Here is a 20600-nt window from a genome sequence, read left to right on the forward strand (position 1 = left end):
AAGGCTTTAAGCATTTTGTTGAGTATCATGTAAGACTAAGAATAATAAAAGTTGATTTGTTGTAGAAGTAAATGTAACTTAGCTTTTAAGAATTTTATTGGACGACGTATTGGAATAATAAAACCCGCTTGTTAAACTCAGTGTCCTTTATATTAAGAAAAATAAAATACTATAAAATAATGCAAGATTTTCCCTAAAATCTCCGCTAAATTTGTGTACATTTAATGCGTAATAGGCCTTTTGCTTTCCAGCCTCCAAGCCTACGTTTGTTTAGTAAGGTTGGTAGACCAGATGGATGTGATGGTTATGTTATTTTGGATTTTCGTCATCTAGGGTGCATCAATCTATGCTTCGCCTAGCAACACGATGTCGATGTACTTCAGTTTTGTGTGTAATATAGCAATGTCCAGGGGAGAGGAGCAAGTAAGTCAGATTGCTTCAAGAATGTTTAAGACTTAACGTGCAAGTTCCACATTTCTGGTGAAGGATCTCTCTTTGAACCATGCATTCACCGTCAAATTAAAATATTTTGATGGTATTATCAAAGGTTTAGTTGGATACTTTACAGAGAAAATGATATAAATACACAAAATATGCTATCAAACATCGTATCAGAGTTAGACCAACGACCTCTTTTATGATTATTAGTGATTGATGAAATAGCTTGAGATCTTTGTTGGTGGTGCTTCTTGAATGATGAGCGAGATTATAAGCATTATAAAAGTGTAAAAATTTGGAATAAGGGAGTTGAGACTATAGTTTTTGTATTTTTAGTTCCACATGAATAAATATACAGTTATATGTAGTTTTTAGGCGGTTCTTGATAAAATTGTTCAAACCGTCATTGACTTATAGCAATTTATAGCAAAGAAAATGCCCTTTATCATGATTTGTTATTTTTTAGTACAAGTATGTTCCCCACGCGGGTTGTGTGTGACAATGAGCCCGAATATCAAAACACGGATATATAAACGCATCGTAATGACTATCACTTCGACACAACAAAAAAGTTTATCTAAATATCAAAATAACTTGATCAGTATCGGTTCGGCTCATTTTGGTATCGATGCGGTACCGACACTCGGTATATAGCTTACGATACGAAAAACAAACTCTATTGCGAATACAACTCTCTTTTAATAGTGTGACATAGATAAAGATAAATGTGTCATAACAACATATTTAAATGAAACTTACATACTTACTGAGAATACAACTTTGTTTTAACATAGATAAAAATAAACGTAACGTCATACTCAAAAGTTAATAAAATATCATGTGGGACATTATCAAAAAATCTATAACTAAAATATATACATAATTATAACACAAAAAAAATGTTCGGGTATATATTAAAACAACTTTGGAGGGCCAAAGTGTGAAGTAAACAAAGTTTAAAAAATAAAAGTTTGTTAGGACTCAAATTAAAACAATTAAAACTCAAGGGCTAAAGTATATAAATAAGAAGTTACAAATTTTTGTAACTACAAAAGGTAGATTAATGTGCAAGAAAATGATTTTACAAGATCTTGTAGCTGTATTATAAAAACATTCTCTCTTTGTCTTTTACTATTTTTGAAAATTGAAACGATTCAAAAATATAATGTTAACATTCCATTAATCATGTTTCTCTTTAAGTATTTTCTAAGAAATGTTATATTATATGCATGTTTAAATTTGGTTTAATTCAAAATATAAAGTGTCAAGCTTTATCTCAACAGATATTAGAGAAATTAAAAAAATGAAGATTTTGAATGGAAATTGTAAGGTCTCAAGTTTGAATGCGATCTTAATCGAGTTTTACCACAGTGGGCATTGGACGGTGGGGTTTTCTGGGAGCTAGATATGACGGGCTTAGGCTACCCATCGTTCTCTTCAATTGCGGGCATATAGGTTCGCCTTTTGTACGTTATTGGGTTACACCAGGTAGCCGGGTTGATCATTTAAAAATTTTCATTATAAAATGTATAGGCTGGCTCCGAGAATGTGAAATTTTTTTGGGGCCAAAGGCGAAAATTTTTTTGGGCAGTAAGTAAAAGAAATATTTTGTTAGGTTTAAACAATTTAATTCTAAATGAACTTACTTGATTATGATTTGAGTTGTGTAAAAAACTTTTGTATAAAAATTAGGTTAAAAAATGTCTCAAATAAGACTAGAAACCACAACCTTTTGTCTAGATGTCATGCCCCTTTATCATTAGACCAAGCTAGTGATTATGTAATTGTGTTGAAACATTGATTATACAATTTTTTTCATAATAGTACATATAAATTTAAAAAAAAAAATTCGTGCCTAACGGGGTGTCAGGTCTGTGGCCGTCAACTACTCTGCCATGACATATAGCCAACCCTGATAATGTAGCAAAATTTTACTATATTATTAAAACAAAACATTGTGAACACCCGACCAATAACTTCCATTATACTATATGATTTTACTATATTTTGTAACCTAATTTTTTTCAATATTATATTAGCAGAAATCTTAAATGTAATATTTCTATGATCGAGTTGCTTAAGAACCTTCTATTGTATTTGTAATGTTTTGTGTTTTTTTTTGTTCTAGCTACTTGCTAGGACTGTTTTTTTTATATATAAATTACCGTTTTTCCAAAAAAGAATTACCCATACAAATTTTTACGTCTAACGATTATGTGATATTCTAATTGTATACACTTAATAATAAATTTACTAGCGAATACGTTAAATTGTTAAATAGCAAACTTGCAATTCTCATAACTTTCTATTCATTCAATTTATTCTAATTACAAAAAAAAACATTATATTTACGTAAAATCAGCTTTACACATAAATTCAGAAATTTATATTTATTCAAATAAATAATCATATATGTTTACCTTTAGTTGACGAATTTATTAATTTGTGTTGGGGTAATAAACGTGTAACTATTATTTTTTCCTTTATAATCTTCAACTAAAAAGAATTTATGTATTTAATCTCCTGTACGTACCCGTATTAAAAATTATTATTATTAACATATATAAACGTGTGTGATATTATATGTAGATAAGCATTTCTTGGTCAAACTATATTAATTAATTAATTAGAAACTGATCCGAAGGAATTAAGGAAGGAAGTTGAATTAATTCCCTATAAATTGAGACACTCAACATCGATTGATCATCACCCAAACAAACAAACAAACAACAATGAATCATCACACCAGTTCAACGAAACATCATGCAACGCCACCACTTTCCCATTGTATTGCGATACCCATGGTGCCTCCGACATGCAGTCAAAAGGCACCGTTATAGGTATGGACAGAGTCATAGAGAAACTCAATACGAGTTTCACTAGTGAATTGAAGTAGCAACTGCATCGGTTCCTTTATGAACTTGCAGACTCCATGTACAAACCATCGGACTCGCGCCTTAAGTGCGTCGTTGCTAATGTGAAGGCGTGGTTTTCTGAATCATATGGGGAGAACCACTGCGTCTTCAAGCTAATTTCATATACAAAAAATACTCCAATGCCAACATTAATCACTACACCGCTATCGGCTGCTGCATCTTTGGGTATCGATGCTTTATTACCCATCACTCAAAATCTCCTCTGTTGAAATATTATAAAGGCATGTGGCGAACGTACATGGACGAGTGCGAGTGTGAACAGTACTATGTAATGTTACAATGTTGTTGTTTGTTTTTAACTTACTTTGTGTGTGTGTGTAATAAACCATTTGAAATTATGTTTTGATCATTGTAACCGTTGATTTTAACTAAAATATTTCTGGTACGTATAATCCGCACCTGGATAACTTATTTTAACCCAAATCTGAGAGGTTGTTTTATTGTTGCAACTTGCAAGAGCTTAATTAGGGCCAAAAAAAGGAAGGAAAAAAAAAGACTTAATTGTAATCAAGGAGCCGGATGTAACTAGCTAGCTAGGTTATAATCACATTTTAAGGTGCACAAATAAACCAGTTCCTCAACCGACCCGACCCGAACTAGGTTTTAACTTTTAACCCAATAGAACCCGTTTATAACCCTTCTCCATTGAAACCGACCAAAGACCTGTTAAAAAACCGATCATAAACTACTTTAGAACCCAAACCGGTTTGGGATCGGTTCGTTTAATATTTATTAATCTTAAATATATATAAACGAAACCTCTCTATATTTCTCAAGCTACCAGATTGCTTTATTTGTAAATGAAGGTTTCTCATGCATTTGATCCGAATTCACGGGTATTGTCTCACCAAACCCATATAGCCATTAAACGGGTTATAATATCTCATTAAATTAAAAATTAATCTCACCAAATATTTAATATGAAAATATTGTAAAATAGAGATATACTAAAAATTAATATCCGTTATCGTTGCTTGTTTCTTTCGAGCCCAAGCCTACGTTTGTTTAGTAAGGTTGGTACACAAACAAATGTCCTGGTTATATTCTTCTGGATTTTTGGCATCTAGCTAGAGTGCCTCATTCTACTGCTTTGCCTAACAACACGACGTCTATGTGCTTCACTTCGTCTGTATGTGTAATTAAGCGAAGAGGAGCAAATAAGTCAAATGGCTTCATGAATGTATAAGACTTAACATGTAAGTTCCAAATTTCTATAGGGATATTTCTTTTGAACCATGTGCAATTCACTGTTGATTTAAAATATTTTGATGATACTGTCGAAAGTTTAAATGTATGCTTTACGGAGAAAATAAAATAAATACACGAAACATGTTATCAAACATCGTATCAGAGTTATACCAACGAGCTCTATTTTAATTATTACTGGTTGATGAAATAATTTGAAATCTTCGCTGGTGGTGATTCTTGAATGATGAGCGAGATTAAAGGCATTATAACAGTATGAAAATTTCGAATAAGGGAGGTTGCATGTGACTATAAGAGAATGGTTCATACTGTCATTGACTTACGACAATTTGTAGCAAAGAGAATGCGGTTTATCATGGTATGCTATTTTTTGTACGAAGATGCATGTTCCATTGCGCGCTTGACAACGGACTCGGATATTAAAACACGAATATACAAAAGCATTGTAACGGCTATCACTTCGACCCAAAACACAAAAGTTTATCTAAATATCAAAATAACTTTGTTGGTATCGGTTATGCTCATTATAGTATCGATGGGATGCCGACACTCAATTTATAGCTGACGATACAAAAAAAAAACAAAAACTCTATTGCAAACACAACTCTGTATTTAACGAAACTATACTTTATTGAGAATACGACCCCATTTAATGGTGTGACATGGATAAAAATATACATGTCATAACGACATATTTGAATGAAAGTTATATATTTTATTGCGAATCCAACTATGTTTTAATATCATAGATAAAAATAGATACGTCATAACGGCATACTCAAAAACTTTAAAAATATTGTAAAAGATTATAAAATAATCAATAACTTAATTATATAAATAATTATAACAGTTAAAAAGCAAAAGTTAGGGTATAAATAAAAACTATGAAAAGTACTAAAGTGCAAAGTAAACAATAAACAAAATTTAGCAAAAAAATAATTTTTAGGGCTTAAATTATAAGAATTTAAAACTGATCAAGGGTTGAAGTGCACAAACCATAAATTAAAATTTTTTAAATAAAGTTGAAAAGTTAGCTTAATGTATAAGGAAATGATTCTATTTGATCTTCTAGCTCTATTATTAATTATTTTTCCTTTACATTTTATTATTTTTGCACGCCAAAATGATTCTACAAATATAGTGTTGACATTCTGCCAATCACGTTTCACTTTAAGTTTTTTCTAATAAATGTTACATTGTAAGCATGTTTAAATTTTGTTGTTTTTTAAATACATAAAGGACCAAATTTTAGTTTAACTGGCATTGAAGGAGAAGTGAAAATTTGTGATGAAGGCTGCAAAGTCTAAAGTTTGAATACGATCTCAACCGAGTTTTACCAAATTGGGATGATAAGTTTTTCTTGTAACAAGAGATGGGCGGCGAGCTTGAGCTACCAAGTGCTATCTGCGATCATAAAAATACGGGGTCGCATTTTGTCACTGGGTTACTAGCTCTCTTGATATCTCCATGTACCCATTAATAACAATTAACATACACGTGTGTGATAATACTATAAATAAGCATTTCTAGCTAGGTCAACTATATTAATAACTATTAAAAAGTAATCAACATCATCATCACCCAAACAAACAACAATGGATTCTTGTCTATAGTTCTCTTATTATTCATTGCCAGTGCAGTGGGCGCATCCATCCCCTACCCCACTTTTAACGAAACATCATGCATGCAATGCCACCAGTCCCATTATCAAATTGGCCAATTGCCAATTGATCGACCTCCCTAAGGTCTTCGAGTACTGTTCAATCCCTCGCTCCTTAAGTGCGTGATTTCTAATGTGACCGTGTGGATAAAACGAAGCATTAGATAGTGATCGAGGACCACTGCATCGGGAGGCTACTGTCAGACAAAAATGAGTCGAGTACGTGCTCTCACCGATGCGAAAATGGCTGTTGCAAAGGCTCTCCGATAAAATTACTAGGTTCAGCTGTTGAAATATTATAAAGTCATGCGGCGTCCCTGGGTGAGTGTGAGCGTGAACAGTACTACATAAGGGTCACATGTGTGAGTACGTACCGTACGTGATGACCATCTTATTGTAACATTACATGTTTTTTTTTATCTATTTGGCGTGTAATAATTAACATTGATGCTATGATTAATGTAACCGTTGATTTTATTTAAACTAAAACATTTCTAGTAACATCTCAATTTTTGAAACCCTAAAAATTAATATATATGTTTATACGATTTATTAAGACAAGGTTATGAGAAATTAATATAATTGTTTTAAATATTTTTTAATTAAAATGTGATTATGTAAAAAAAAAGGGGTAAGTTTTAATAATAGTTTTGTGGAGTAATATTACTCGTCTTAGCCTTTTTATGAATTTAAGTTGGATTTCTATAAATGTAGTAAATTGAATTGAAAACAAATGATTTCATACATTAAAATGCTTTTACATAGTCAACCTGTTACCCCTTGGTTTTGTACTTTTGTGTGACAGCATTTATGTTTAATCTTCACAGTTAGACCAAAGTTAAGGAAAAAATTTGGAACAAAATGTATTTACGATAATAAGATGCCAATGCGAAAGTTGATATAAGAATGAATTTTAAAACTTCTACATCTGTTTAATGTATTTTTTTTAATTTTAATGTAGTTTTTAATTTTATATCTATTATTTAAATGGATTATTATTTAAAAAAAACAAAAACAATTAATGGTGACTGGGCGCCACGTGACGCATAACGCCTGGGGTGAGGCTTTACGACTACACCTTGCTTTTGTATAAAATCATAACTCTAACTGGGTTTCACGTATTACATAATGTCTGAGGGTAAATCTTTATGACTAGACATGTTCTTATGATTTTCTTTACGTCTTTAATTTTCCTATAGAGGTTTGTTAAAATTGACTAAAATTACATAATTAAATTATGAGGAACGAGAGACTTGTTGAAGGCTAGCTATAGATATGGAAAAAAAAATATTGAATTGGACTTTGATTATTTTGTCTCGTATAAATATTTAAAAGTGGGTGGGAAGATTTAATTGATAAATTCTTTTAAAAGGAGTTATAATGATATCACCACATATTATTTTATCTTGATTCATTGTGTACAAAGTTCACTAAATTCCTTTACTCTCCAACAATTTCACCAAGGTTTTCGCCAACTAAAATTTCAATTTCGTTTAATGTCCATAAACTGTTGATTTAGTATTTTTCTCAATACTAATAGATACATGTCTCTTCGGTTATGGATCCACTTCCAAATGCATATAGATAATAGTTATAATCAGAAGAAAAAAAACTTCTCCTTAGCCTCGCAAACCTCTTGCTGTCAACTTATTGCAAATTGTGATATAATCAATCAATCAATCAATCATACCCAGTAAAGTCTCATCAATAGCATAGCTATAAGTAGGGTCTGGGGAAGGTGAGATGTAGGCACACCGTACCTCTATCCACATGGATAAAGAGGTGGCTTCCAGAGCAAATTGTGATATAATGATAATTGTTAATCTTCTTGACGCTCACTTCTCGCGCAATGCTCTATTTCGGCTTTGCTATTCGTCATTCCGGTTTGGACATCTTAACAACCTATGTGTACGGATTTGGTTTCCATTACTGAAGAAACACTAGAAGATCCCGGCAGATTAAGGATAATCTTAGGGTTAAGTAGATGTTTCCCACGAGGGTTAGGTCCGGCAAAGATGATTATTCTTCTTGACCTGCAAAACAGACACCGTGAGCTCGTCACTGAGAAGGGGGGTTCCTCCTTGTGACCACCATCCGGCGTGAGAATCAGACTAGATTGCTCTGAATATAAGTGTATATAGAGAGAAATAGCTAGAGAGAAGATAAGATAAGATGATCCTACCGTTCCAAGGTGTTGGAGTATTTATAGCCGAAGGTAGGTTTCCAAGCAGGTACAGCCAGCTGTATAATATTCCTTTTCCACCAACTACGGGCTATGTACGTGCCACGATGGGAGTTGGTGGGTAGGCAACGGCTGATAGTGACATGGCCGGCTGTATACTATTCCTTTTCCACCAACTACGGGCTATGTACGTGCCACGATGGGAGTTGGTGGGTAGGCAGCGGCTGATAGTGACATTTTGTACTAGAGCGTGCTCCTCCTCGTACTATTGTCGGTGAGTTGTCACCCTGTGATTGGTTCATGGGCTGCTTTGGTCAGATCTTGTCTATTTTGTCCATACCTTGGCAGGTATAGTACAAAAGATCTTCCAGAAGCGTACGGACTGGCTCTTTTGGGCGGGAATATTTCCGCCTTGCTCATTCCTTCTTCAGGTGACATTGCTGAAGTATGAGTTAGTGCCTTATGCGTGTAGTTTTTCCGTTAGTGCGGGTAGCCTTCCTTCTTGGCTTGTACCCATAGCTGCGGGAACAGGCAGGGTACTGTACCAAGGGAGGCTTTCCTGCGGGAACAGCTGGCTTACTGCGTATAAGGTCTTCATCTCTGAGCATGGTGGGTCCTGCGGGACCAGTTAGTCTTTGCGCAGACATACCTCTTCAAGGTGTGTCTTGCGGGTCCAACTGGGCTTTGCGGGGACCTACCTCTTCAAGCCCCCCCAGTCCATTGTTCTTCTCATGAATTGTTAATGAGTGAGGTGAACTTTTGGACTTTAAAGAAGTTTTTGTTTTTTAAGGTTTTCCGTGGGGATTCTTCCCGCGGTATTCCTAATGTCACTTGCAGAGATTCCCGACTTTTCTGCCTGATCTTTGGTTATGATGCGGGTAGGTGTTTAACCTCTTCGCAAGTCGGGAGCGTTGCATTTCACTTGTATAGACTTCACGAGGTTTTGGTAGTTTTGGACATAGTGATCAGTTATGTTAAACTACCAATTCCACCTTGAAGTTTCAAACAATCTAGTTCTCAACGTTCCCGCCATGCGGATGTGTTATTTCCCTTTCGGTAAACATGGCCCATAAGATCCTTCTTGGCTTCAATTCCCTGCAAGTGCTAAGTATGTGAAGGGTTTCGCCTTGACAATGTACTCGCACTTGTCTTATGGATTTTTGCTTCCCAAGGTAAGGGGGTATATTCCCTCTTATTCTTGAATCTTTTTGAATCTTTTTGAAATTTGAAGAGTTGGTGAAAGGATAAGAACAGTCTAAAAGGTTGAAGTGACGTTGGCGTCTCCTGACGGTTTCTTCTGACAGTTTCAGGACATGCAAGAAGTTATGGCGACGTGACAGTATATGGTCATTCCAGACGCTTTTTCAGGCGCGTGGGCGCGAGTTTTCGGGCGCGTGGGCGCGAATTTTACGGCACGCGTCCTGTCGACGGCTGTTGCCAGCTTGCGCTTTCCACGTGTCGTCGTTTCATTGCACATGCGCTTCTCTCTCTCCTCCGCATTAAATTCATCCCATTTATTGCGATGAGTATATAAAGGGGGGAAGAGGGTGCATCTCAACTCACACCTTCACCTCCTTCTTCTTCTAAGCGATTTCCGGCGAATACTCTAACTTTTCTGTCGAGCATTCTTTTGAAATCGTTCTTCAAACCCAAAACATGTCTTCCATTCATGATCCTGAGGTTACTGCTGAAGAGTCCGACGTATACCCTGAGAACCCGATTTCCGCGTCTGACAAGGACGACAAGAGTACTGCTGGCGAGTGCCAGTGTGCTCTTTCTGTCGATCTATACAACTATATCGTTAAGAAGTTCATGCTCGATCCTTACGAGCCTGAGTTTCCGGAGCCTCACCAGACGGTGTATGATGCCCCCAAGGGCAAGATAGGGGTTTATGCCTCATTCTTCATGTATGGGAATCTCAGATTCCCATTAACGAAGTTTGTATACCGTGTTTTGGAGAAACACGGTGTACACTTGACGGAGGTACACCCAATGGCGATCGCTAAGGTCCGCCATTTTGAATGGGTGTGCCACATTCTGGGCATCGAGCCCCATGTCGACCGCCTGATGACCTTCTACTCCTGGAGATGCATCCAAGGCTGGTATACCTTGGTCACTCGGATCAAGGGTTTGAAGATCTGCGCTACCGAGCGCAGTCTTCGGTCTTGGAAACGGGAGTTCTTCTACATCTCTGCCCGTGTCGTCCCCATTGCGATGACATTCAAGAACGGGAGAGCACTCCCCAACCTTCACGCCTCCAACTATCAGGAGACGGAATGGTTTACCAAGATCTCCCAGATCCAGACTCCGGTTTACCGCTTTGCGGAGTCTGGGATGGTGATGATTGGGATGAGCCGGGTATGGAAGGATGCCGGTTCTGGGACGCCGCAAGTACCTATCATCCTTGAATACGGTTTGAATTCTACTCCCTACGGTATGCTCCGTCTTGTTTGCTGATTTAGGGTTTTTCTTCTAACTGTTTCTTTTTATTTTCAGAGGGGAACAACTTGCAATCGCTTCTGCAACCGCGGGAGACTGGTGGTCCCGCTCGACTGGGTACTCGTGATCTCGACGAGAACGAGTTGCCCATTTTTGAGCAAACGGCGGACAGATTCGTGGAGGTCTATCCGCTGGGCCACGAGATTTTGAGCGCCGCGCGGCCAGGTAAGGGATTCTTTAATCCTCGCCCTCTGCATGCTCAGACTTCTGCTGGAGTTCCTCTAATTTTGTCATCTTCTGATGAGGAATCCGCAGATGGGCCTTTCTTCGTGAGGAAGAAGAAAGCTGCCGCCGTGAAGGGCAAGGCGAAGGTTACCTCCGCCGTCGACCTAGGAAATCAGTCTGACTCCGAAACTGAAAGCGAGGAGGCGGCGGGGAACCCTGGTGGTGGTGAGACAATTGTCTCGGAGGTTGAGACAGCTGTCACCTCCGAGCAACCAAGTTCTACGACGGTGATTGGCGTGAAGAGGCCAGTTCCATCGGGTTCATCCCCGCCCGTCAGATCCTTCAAGATTAAGAAAACCCGTAAGTATACTTTTTATTTATCTTTCCCGCATTTCTTTCCGCCATTGTTTTTAATATTGTTTCTTCATGCAGGCGTGGATGCAACCGCATTCCAAAGTGGTGCGGGAAGGAGCAGTTCTGGACCCACGACGGTAGGTTTGGTCAACCTATCCGAGGCGATGACCCAGGCAGCTGTGCCTGTTTGCAGTGTTGGTTCAATTGCTCATCCCGTTGAGGCAACTGTTCCAATTGTGACGTCATCTCTGCCGGCTGTCAGTGCCATCTTCATCGCATCCTTTACTGAGCCGGCGGTGATTTTTTCTGCGGGCTCTTCCGCAGCGGCGGCTACGGTTGTGAGTTCACCTCCAGTGAGTTCACCTCCGATGGTCTCTACCGCGGCGGCTTCAACCATGCCTCCTCCGGCACCGGCGACTACCTCGTCCATGGCCGGTTCATCAGGTATGTTCGGGGTTGGGGCTCTTAGCCAATCTTTGCCTCCTTCCCATCTCCCTGACCTCTTGGATGGATATCCCTTAGGTTCTGGTGATGGGTTTGGCGGCTACCGGCCTGTTGTCGACCCTACAGGTACGTGGGGTTATTTTGGCCTATTGTCTTTTTTTTATCATTTTTCCTAACTGTTTTTTGTTTTTGCAGTTTCAGATTCCAATGAGGTGTATGTTCCACGGTGGAACATCCGCCAGGGAACAACCCTTCGAACGGCTGTGGACTGCGTCGAATGGGCGCGCCACGCCGCCCCAAGCGGTGCGTTGGGGGAGGCAATGGCTAGCTACCAGGAGGGTAGGCTAACCAATGAGCTTCGAATACTCCTTGCTCGAATGCAGCCGCGCGTCGAGTTGCTTTGTCGTGAAAACGACAAGTTAAAGACGGCGGGTAGCCTGGAAGTGGCTCAGGCCGTGCATTGCGGGAGGAGAACAAAAGGCTTGCCACGATTGCTGCGGAGAAGGAGAAGGCCTTCAAGGACCTTGAGGTCGAGGTCCAGGCCAGGCATGAGGCCCGTTCCAAGGCTACCCAAGCTGTTAACGAACAGCTTAGGTTGGCCAAGGAAACTGCGCGGAACGCGACTGAGAGGGCCACCAAAGTTGAAGCCATTGCTGAGCCTCTGCGCGCCGAGAATGAGGAGCTTAAAGCTAAACTAGAGAGGCTTCAGCAGGCTCATGATGCTTTGGCCTTAGAAGATGCCAAGAAACTCCAAGAGCTCCTGGACCAGAAGGGTATGTTTGACCGCACTGAGCGTAAGCTGAAGGGCGTTGAAGAGGCTGCTGCTAAGGATGTGTTGCTTGCCAACCTTAACAAAAATGAAGCCGAACGCGCCCGTGATCAAGCTCAAGCTGCCCTCCAAGAAGCTCTGGTCACCAAGGAATAGCTTCTACGAGAAGCGTTGTCGCAGGTATACGTAGTTCCGTAATTTCTTTACGCTTTTCTTTATACTTCGAAAGTTTTTGATACATATATTTTTATTTTTTTGTAGGTTGTGCATCGGATCTTCTCGAACACATCTTATGACGATGCCATGAGCGCAGCCTTCAACGCTTCTCATGAGGATGGGGAAAAGACTGGTTTCCTACTTGGTCTGGGGTTTGTTGAGAACGGCATCCCGCCTTCCAACTTTCCTCTATATGACGTGGACACTGAAGCTGCTTACGACCAAGCAGTGAACCAGTATGCTGCCTTCCCGCATCCGGTGGTGGAGAAGGTGAACGAGATTGCTGCTGCTGATGATGGGCTAACTATTCTCAAGGCTTTCCTTGAACCGCCACAACCAACTGATGGTGCGGGTTCAAGTGGGTTTGGAGGGAGTGGTCCTGAAGTTTGAACCTTGAGATCCCTTCCCACCATTAAGATAGATTTATATATTTGTAGGCGGGTAGATACCCAGCCATTCTTGTAATGTTTGAATTTTTATGGAATATAAATGTTTTGTTAATGCCTTGCCTTGTAAACCTTATATGTTGTGCTCATACATATTTTAGTTTAACTTAGCAATTTTTTAAGTGTTTAGGATAAGTTAACCTGTCAACGTGGTAGATAATAAGTTCAAGTTTTGCTTCCTCTATCATGATTGTGCGGGTAAGACCGTCACTTTCACTTAGTAGGATGGCAAAACTTTACCTATATCTGACCTGAGTGAAGGTTTTCCTCATCTTTTCCTTAGAAATTTTTTCCGTTTTTATGTTTATGCGGGTTTTGCCGCATTCCACGCGCAACGACTTACTTCTTTCCACACTTATTTATGCGGTGAATACCGGCATATTAGTCTGGAAAGTTCATAAGTATAAAGGTAAGGCTATCAACACAATGTGATAAAGGAGAATCATTTCCATTAGAAGTGGCTCTAGGCCTTTTCTTTACAAGTTTGGAATTGATCTACATGTAACATTTGCGTAATTGAGCTCCATTCCATGTTCTTGGGAGGGGGTGCCATCGAGCCTTTCAAGCCGGTATGCGCCCTTTCCCAAAACTTCTTTGATAATATATGGCCCTTCCCAGACCGGGGCCAGCTTTCCTGGGCGTTCTTGGTTCGAAGCCTCGTTGTTACGCAGTATGTAGTCTCCGACATTGAAGTTGCAGAGTTTTACCCGCGTGTTGTAGTACTTTTGCATTTGTCGCTTGTAGTTCTCTTCACGCGCTGCGGCTAAGTCTCTGCGTTCTTCGGTTAGCATAAGGTCTAATCGTCTTTCCGCATCATTGTTGTAACACCCCGACCAAAGGCGGATTATACATCGGGGCGCCACATATTGCTTCATTACTCGCGACACTATTGGTGTCAATATTTATTAATACACATTTTATCGCGCACGCGCAGCGGGGAAAATAAAGAACATAAATCAAACATAAATCAATATATTATAAATTATAACATTCAAACAACATGAACTTGTCTTGATACATTTTAATTCTAGGTCCAAAAGTAAAAACGTCCTACGTGTCCACAAGCTCCAAAACAGCTACTGCAAACCTGAACATGTGTTAAAATAAACGTCAAACACTTGCGTGTTGGTGAGAAATCAAGTTTAATAGATAATCATAGATAATCATAGTAAATCTGCGCGCAACACGTGTATGTCTAGAGTTTAACAAGGGTGTAATCAGATTGTGATCAAGCCTAAGATAGTTCATAGATCATAGTTCAATCCATGCTCCCAATTGAGCATAAAAACGAGAAAACATCTGTGCAAGTGTAAACAAAGAAAACCGTAAACGATAGGTCTCCCGTGTTCAACTAATGGTACCAACGGAACTGCGGAATAGGCCGAACAAAGCGGTTAATGATACACACATACTAATAAACAGCCAAGTAAACGTCCTCAACACATGGGATACTGCGCGACTAAAGTTCATAAACAGTTTAAGACTCTAAGTTTGTATGAACACATGAACATCCCAAAACATTTAAAATAAAAAGGGATTAGATACGAGATAACTCACATGATAAACGATGCGGTGATAGATAAAGCAAGAACCAACTTTAAACAAGCACAAGTTAACCTATAAATAAGATTATTGTTTTAACGATTGGTTTTAAGTCTTGATTATAAGTTAGCATAATTAATAAGTAAACTATTATATATAATATATATATTACCGGAAAAGCAGGAAGAACAAGGAGGAAGACGGAGGCAGAGAGGAAGACGGCAGAGAGAGCAAGGGGCAAGAGAACAGGAGAGATTAAGTGTTTTGTGTGTGTAGTGTTAGGAAAAATAATACTATTATTTATAGAGAAACCCTAGGAGACACAATCCCTAGAAAAAGGGGAAAAGATCTCAAAAAGTAAAAGATTCCAAAAGCAAAAGATATCAAAAGATATGGCAGCTGCAGGGGGCAAGATAAAGCTGACAGGGAACAGTAACAGGCATGGGCGGTTCAGATAAAGGTACTGGTCAAGCATGGCAAAAGCAGATTTCAAAAGATAATGGCAGTCACTTTTTCTACCAACCAATGGGGGTTGGTACGCATGCTGCGCCGAAAGTAACTATTCAGACATAAAGCAGATTAGGTCAACAGCTCAAAAGATAAGACAACACAAAAGCAAACGGCTAGATATAAACAGAAGATACAAGGGTACAGCGCGAGAAGGCTAAGGTGCGAAGGCAAACACAGAAGGTCAAGAGAGCGCGAACGCGAAGGTAGACAAAAACAACCTTAACGCGTCGCGGAAAGAACTATATTTCCATGCGCACTGCGGGAAGAACCACATTTCTTAGCGCGCCGCGGGAGGAACTAAGATTCCTAGCGCGCCGCGGGAAGAACTATAATTCTTCGCGCGTCGAGGGAACTACAAATCCTTAGCGCGTCGCGGGAAGCGTTCGTCTCGCGTAACGCAGGAACAGATGGTCTTCACGCAGGATTCCTTGTAAGGGGTCTGGCGCGTGGAGCTGCGCAGACAACCTCAGGCGGGAAGGAACAAAGGACAAGCAAAGAGTTAGAAGAAAAAGAGGAAAACAAGGCTTAAGGGCGGGACGACGACAAAAGGGAAAAGAAGGCGGAAAGAGAGAAGGAGAGGGACGGGACGGCGGAGAGAAAGAGAGAGAAAGAGGCGGGAAGGAAAAGTATATTATTATTATTAAAAGTAAAATATAAGTATAAATAAATACTAAATTATAAAAGAAAGAGATCGGGTCAGAGAAACGGGTACCTGGGTCGGGTCGGATCGGGGCAGATGTCACAGTCTCCCCTACTTTAAGAAATTTCGTCCCGAAATTTATCTCGAAGTAGGTTGCGCAGAGAACAGGTGCGGGTACTTGATCTTCATTTGATCTTCCCTTTCCCATGTAAACTCGGCTCCGCGCTTGGACTCCCAGCGAACTTTCACGATAGGGATACGACTGCGCTTGGTTTGCTTAACCTCGCGATCCATAATCTCAACAGGCTTCTCAATGAAATGCATGGATTCATCAACTTGAACTTCATCAAGTGGAATGTGAAGGTTCTCGTCAGCTAAACACTTCTTGAGATTGGAAACATGGAACGTTGGATGCACATTACTGAGCGCGAGCGGCAGGTCAAGTCTGTAGGCAACTTTTCCCACACGCGCGAGAATCTTGAATGGACCAACATAACGAGGAGCAAGCTTACCCTTCTTCCCAAAGCGGACAACACCTTTCCAAGGCGACACTTTGAGGAGAACAAGATCACCAACTTGAAATTCGAGAGGCTTTCGCCTACGATCTGCGTAACTCTTCTGTCGGCTTCTGGCAGTCAGCAAATGATCACGGATCTTGGCGATTTTATCGGTTGTCTCTTGAACAAGTTCGGGTCCTGTGATTTGAGTTTCACCCACTTCGCTCCAACAAATTGGGGAGCGGCATTTACGACCGTAAAGTGCTTCAAATGGGGCCATACCGATACTGGAATGATAGCTGTTGTTATAAGAAAACTCGATCAAAGGCAGGTGTGAATCCCAATTACCTCCAAAATCAAGAACACAAGATCGGAGCATATCCTCAAGAGTTTGAATAGTTCGCTCAGACTGACCGTCAGTCTGAGGATGATATGCCGTACTCATGTCCAAGCGAGTTCCTAGCGCAGATTGGAGAGATTTCCAAAAGCGAGATATAAAACGGCCATCGCGATCGGATATGATGCTCAAAGGAGTACCATGGCGGCAGACAATTTCCTTGACATAAAGCTGCGCGAGATGCTCAACACGGTAGTTTTCACGAATGGGCAGGAAGTGAGCAGATTTAGTCAATCGATCCACTATTACCCAAATGCTATCATGTTTGCTTGCTGTCAAAGGTAACTTGGTAATAAAGTCCATCGCTACACATTCCCATTTCCACGTAGGGATTTCTGGTTGTTCGAGCAAACCAGATGGGCGTTGGTGTTCAGCTTTAACTTTAGAACAAGTCAGGCACTTAGCTACGAACACAGCAATATCCTTTTTCATACCGGGCCACCAATAAGTTATGCGCAAATCCTTGTACATCTTATCAGCGCCGGGATGAATAGAATACCGAGATTTGTGCGCTTCACTCAGGATATCAGCGCGAAGATTCTCATCACAAGGGATCCAGATGCGATTGAGATAGCAGAGAATTCCACTCAGATTAGGGACAAAGAGTGCTTCCGCGCCACACGATAACTCGGCGCGAAGGTTACCATTACTGATGGATGCGCGCTGCGCGTCACGAATACGCGATTCAAGGTTGCTTTGAATCGGCGCGAAGTGAAGCTGGGTGCGCGGCAAGATACAGTTAAGTTGGCAGGGTTTTCGGCTGAGCGCATCGGCTACCACATTAGCCTTACCAGGATGATACCGGATCTCACAATCGTAATCGCTGATGAGTTCGTTCCATCGGCGTTGCCTCATGTTAAGTTCCTTTTGATCAAAGATATGCTGAAGGCTTTTATGGTCAGTGTAAAGGATACACTTAGTACCATAAAGGTAGTGTCTCCAGATCTTCAAGGCAAAAACAACTGCACCAAGCTCGAGGTCGTGAGTTGTATAATTCTTTTCATGAACCTTAAGTTGCCTTGATGCGTAAGCGATAACCTTGCCTCGTTGCATAAGAACACAACCGAGACCTTGGTTGGATGCATCGCAATACACGACAAAATCATCATTACCCTCAGGTAGCGCAAGAACAGGAGCTTCACACAACAAACGCTTGAGCGTTCGAAAGGCTTCTTCTTGCTTCGAGCCCCAAATATACGGTTTACCTTTGTGCGTCAGAGCTGTTAAAGGCAAAGCGATCTTTGAGAAGTTCGAAATGAAACGCCGGTAATAACCAGCTAAGCCCAGAAAGGAACGGATCTCAGAAGGAGAGGATGGCGTAATCCAGTTCTTGATTGCTTCAATCTTGGATGGGTCGACATGAATACCCATCTTGTTTACAACATGACCAAGAAACTGTACTTCATCAGACCAAAATTCACACTTGGAGAGCTTAGCATAGAGTTGCTCGGCTCTAAGCTTTTGCAATACTAATCGGAGATGTTGCTCATGCTCGGTCTTGGTCTTAGAATACACCAGAACATCATCGATAAACACGATCACGAATTTATCCAAGAAAGGCCTACACACCCGATTCATAAGATCCATGAAAACGGCGGGTGCGTTAGTTAGACCGAAGGACATGACCAAGAATTCAAAATGGCCATAACGAGTACGAAAAGCAGTCTTCGGAACATCTTCATCGCGGATACGCAACTGATGATAACCAGAACGGAGATCGATCTTCGAGAAACAGGAGGCACCTTGGAGTTGATCAAAGAGGTCGTCAATACGCGGTAAAGGATACCGGTTTTTAATGGTGAGTTTGTTCAACTCGCGGTAATCAATACACATGCGAAACGATCCATCTTTCTTTTTAACGAACAACACCGGAGCACCCCAGGGCGAAGAGCTAGGGCGAATGAATCCTTTAGCAGTCAACTCTTGAAGTTGGCTGGCTAATTCTTGCATCTCAGCGGGTGCAAGACGGTAAGGAGATTTAGCTACGGGGGAAGCACCAGGGACAAGATCAACACGAAACTCGACTTCACGAGCGGGAGGGATACCAGGAAGGTCATCAGGAAAAACTTCAGGAAAATCACGCACAACAGGGATATCGCGAAGCTTCCTTCCTTCATCGGGTTTAACCACATGGGCTAGAAATGCAATACACTTCTTCCGCATGAGTCTTTGGGCTTCGGCGCAAGACATAAGTTTAAGACCACTGGAGGGTTTTTCGCCGTAGATATGAAGATCACCATTTTCTCGAGGTATGCGAATCAATTTCTTGGCGCAAATAACTTCGGCGCGATTCTTCGAGAGCCAGTCCATACCAATGATAACATCAAAGCTTCCAAGAGGCATAGGGATGAGGTCGATCAGAAAATCGTTTTCGTTAAGGTTAAGCGTGCAATCTGTAATTACCGAGTTTATTAAAACAGTTTCGCCATTAGCCAATTCAACTGAAAAATCTTCTTTTAAATCGCTGCGCGGTCGCGCAAGCTTCTGCTCGAAGGCGCGAGAGATAAAGCTTCGATCGGCGCCAGTATCAAAAAGTACAGAAGCATAAAATCCGTTAAGTAAAAATGTACCATTAACTACGTCATTATTCGCTTGCGCTTGGTGCGCGGTTATGTTAAAAGCTCGGCCACGCGTCACTTGGTTCGAAATTTGGTTCACCGGATTCGCTTGTGTAATCTGAACTTGTAGCCTTGGGCACGCGTTCCGGAAATGACTTGGATCACCGCAGTTAAAGCACGATCTGGGTCGTGGGTTTTGGTAAGTTTGCTGTGGGTTCTGCGGGTAAGCTGGTGGTGTTGGCGCAATCGGATTGGAGGGAGGGGTTCTACAGTACTCAACGGAGTGACCTACGCGGCCACATCGGTTACATTGCCGACACGGGACTTGAGGTGGGTGATGAAGTCTACAGGTTGGGCAAAAGGGTTGGTTTCCTGTGTAAGGTTTCTTAGTTGGCGGGGCAGGGAGTGCGGGATTGGTTAAGGCATAGTTGTGGACTACAGGAGGTGCTGGGTAGGTTGACAGTGGGTTAGGCGCGTAAACTGGAGGTTGATAAATGGGTTGTTGGACAATGGGCGGGTTGGTAAGCGCATAGGCTTGTCTGCGCCTACGTTTCTGGTTATGGTTTGAGGGTTCTGGTTTGGTTTCTGTTGGTTCAGGGACAGTCTTGGTGGTTTTGGTCTTCTCAGTTCCCCGCAGGAACAGGGTTCCTGCTCTGACATGGTTGTCGCTGAGCACAGCGGCCAATTCGATGGCGTCAGAGAGGGTAACTGGGTTTCTGGCCCATACAGAATCTTGAATTTCCATGGGGAGACCCCCAAGGAATTTCTCGATGGCTCGGCGGGAAGGGGTAACAAGGTGAGGGACCAGTAAGCTTAGCTCGTGGAAGCGCGTCGCGTACTCGCGCGCTTCACCGCTGTATTGCTTCAAGTTCCAGAATTCTTCCTCCAGGCGCTTAACTTCGTTGGGAGGGCAGAATTCTCACGTAAGAATTTCCTTGAATTCCTCCCATGTCATGCTAGAAGCAGCCTCTGCGCCACGCGCATGAGCTACTCCATTCCACCATGTAAGCGCTCTGGATTCCAGGACACTGGAAGCATATAGGGTTCGTCTTTCTGAGGGGCATCGGGTATGGAGGAAAGTGTTTTCAATCTTCTCAAGCCATTGGAGCATCACGGTGGCTCCTTCAAGACCTGTGAACTT

This window comes from Bidens hawaiensis, unplaced genomic scaffold (assembly GCF_021521415.1).
Source record: "Bidens hawaiensis isolate Kalapana, Puna unplaced genomic scaffold, B.hawaiensis_p1.1 tig00012954_1, whole genome shotgun sequence".
In the NCBI taxonomy this organism is placed as follows: domain Eukaryota; kingdom Viridiplantae; phylum Streptophyta; class Magnoliopsida; order Asterales; family Asteraceae; genus Bidens; species Bidens hawaiensis.